This window comes from Phoca vitulina, unplaced genomic scaffold, assembly GCF_004348235.1.
Source record: "Phoca vitulina isolate PV1807 unplaced genomic scaffold, GSC_HSeal_1.0 scaffold4, whole genome shotgun sequence".
In the NCBI taxonomy this organism is placed as follows: domain Eukaryota; kingdom Metazoa; phylum Chordata; class Mammalia; order Carnivora; family Phocidae; genus Phoca; species Phoca vitulina.
In genome coordinates, this window is record NW_022589707.1 from 71,316,193 (window position 1) to 71,319,418 (window position 3,226).

The following is a 3,226-nucleotide window of genomic DNA, read 5'->3' on the forward strand; positions in this document are numbered from 1 at the left end:
AGTCTGCTTTGAGAGGCTTCCTAGAAAGGAAGAAAATCCAGAAAGGAAGAAATGTATTAAGATACTCCCTTTTCCATCCTCTCATCATGATATGTATTTCAATTTTTATTTTTATTTTTTTGTAATTTTATTGGCATTCTTTGAGTATTAGTGATACTGAATGTTCATGTACAATTATGGATCATTGGTGTTTCTTTGGTAAATTGTCTTATCTCTTGCTTAGTAACATTTATTATTTTTGATTTAAGGTTTCTGATTTATAGGATATTCCAATGTTTGTGTGTGGAAATGCTTTGATTTGTTTTAAATTTCCATTGCTTTTCGGAATAATATGTCCTTTGCAATCTCTAGAGCCATTAAATATTCACCTATAGATTTTATCCATTTTCAATTTCTATTGTAACGTTTTAGCATGAAATTTTAGCATGTAAACACACATTTTTTATATAACAACACACACACATACACAGTGTATTATGTGGGTATACAACTTGATTTTTTTCCCCAAGTGGACAAATACTTTAGCACTTTTGGTGAATATTCAACTGATTCTCTATTGATATGTAGCAATTCCCACTCTCCTCTCTCTCTCTCCCAATCTCTCACTCTCTCTCTGATGCACATGAAACACACACACACACAAGCACACACACCCCACATCCTTTCCACACAGTATTTTCTGTCTCATTGGTTTGCCTTGTCCATTCCTTAACAAAATGTTACACTTCACTGTTTTACTCACTGTAAACTTACTGTCTACATTTTTCTGTAGAACAAGTTATTATGCATTGTTGTTCCTTCGCAGGCTATTACTTCATTGCACCTTGTATTTGCAGGGACTTGTAGTTGCAAAATAGAGAAAACAAGGAAAAAAGGGGTTTATTGATGCTTTTCTCAAGGAATCCTCTTCTTAGTTGGTGTCCTCAGGTTCTCATTCATGTGTCTTTCTCTTAGACTTCTCCCTGTAAGTTGGCCTCCTTGTTCCTGCTTCTGCTTTCGGACTTCCTTCATACCCTGGAGTACATGGCCTCTGACAGATCCAGGCTTATATCAGCCCAGGCCGCCATCCTGGAGAAAGGAAATACTTTCTCCTTTCCAGTGTTTTTGTACAAAAGTTCGAGATTTTATCAGATCTCTGCCAATAATGTGCTTGAAGGATAAGGTACTTTATTGGCCAAGCCTGAGTTGAATCCTCACTTTTAAAATTTAGAACAGAGTTCAATAACTGGAACTTCTATTAAAGCCACATGAATGAGGAAGTCAGATTCCTAAAATAAATCTGGGTGTTACTTCCAGAACAAATGAAGAAGAAGAAATCTAGCAAAATAGAAATAGGAGATGTTATACACAACTCTAGGGCAGAATGTATTAGAAAATTTCAGTCTCCAGCTTAATAAGCTTTTTACTTTATTTTGCACAAATTCTGCGATTTTTAATGGAATAATTTTGCATACGTGGAGTAGAAAGCTAGAATAATAATACAGGAAATGATTTTGCTTCAATAAGCATTTATTCTTTTTTTGCTGTTCTGGTGAGATTTGGAAAACTTATATACAATCATAATACCTCTAGAATAACATAGCAAATCTTTTCCTTTTGTTGGGCACCTTAATGAGTTTTAAGAATCAATTAAGTCAAAGTGCTAAATAGTAATAAAATCACAAAAACTGGTTAAAAATAACATAACCAAAAGGTAATACACAATAAAAAATAAAAATCCAGAGCAGTATGTACAGTATACATTTTGGCAAATTACTATATTGTCCCTTTGTGCATAAAGACATCTGCAGATGATGTTTCTAACTTCACCATAAGCTTCTATATAACTGGAACCACATATATTCAGCTTCCTAGAAGTTAATTTTGAATGATCAATTTTTAAAGGGATATTATTAGAACATGGCTGAAAGTGAATCCTGGCTTTTAGATTTCCTGTCTGTTAGTGTAAATTTAATTTCTGTAGAACTTAGACATGACTCTATCTTATTTAAAATAATTAAAACATTCAGATTAAAAAGGGTAAATCATAGTTTTAGTTTTAGTTTCTGCTTAGAATTGTAAAACCCCATTCACAATTATCTGGGATCTATATAATTCTAGTTTTTACACAATGGAAACTAGGATGCATATATGCAAACATATAAACTAATTTTCAAAATAGCTACCATGACTTTTTTCTTTTTTAAAAAAGTTCTCACTTTTTAAGTGACTTTCAGTTTGTTCACTACCAAAGTGTTCTCATCATTTCACCTGCTATGTGTAATAACACTAAATGAGAGATGAGATTATGATGATAGTAAGGAGGTGACCCAATTAAATCTAATTATCAGATTCTGTTATTTTTAAAGCTCATCCCTTTCTATCTTTTCCCCTGTAATTTCCCCAGAGATTTCACTCTGGAGTCTACAGGATTTGAAGATGCTAAACTTCTTCCTGTTCTTTGATGCTCATCAAGAATCTTGTTTTTTAAAGCAGTCATGGAAATAAAAACTTCTATCTACTCTCCCAAATACCCTTCCTTTAGGCAAGGCTCTTAATGAAATCCAGAATTTAAAGCCACAGTAGCAAAATATTTAATTTTAAAAGAAAGTTCTATTAGTATACATTAGCTAAAATTGGGTGGCTAGGGCATGAGGACAAGAGGCATCAGAACCGTCTTTAATAGCAAAGTGTTACCACATGGAATAGGGATTAAAACAATTTTGAGAGGCTTCTCAGAGAATGCATTAAACCAGAGGATGAGATGAGCATAGCCTACACAAGGAAGATGCTCTCTAACAACTAGAGTTGCTCCTGACTCAAGTGGTTGCTAATTTATTGGCTATTTTTTAGAGGGATGCACAGGGAAGAAATTGGGTTGGATAGTCTCCAAGCCTGCTTTCAGTCTGAGATCCTGGTGATTAAGCCTTTAGTGAATCCAGAGAAAGTCTTAAATTTCTTCTGTAAAACTACTATATGTAGCACAGGTCCCAATATTTCATTAATACTTACTATCTAATCATACAGATTATAAAGCCAAAACTCTGACATTAGAAAAAAATTATACATTATTCTTATGCGTAAGTCCTCTTATAAAATTGGCTCTTTTGATATAGGTAATCACAGTTTTACTTTATGATGTTGACTTTTTTCATTCTGTTTTCTTGTGGAAACAATAAGGAGAAGATATCACTGAGCATGCAGTCATAAAAGACTTCATAGGAGAGGTAGGATTTTTCATGTTTTG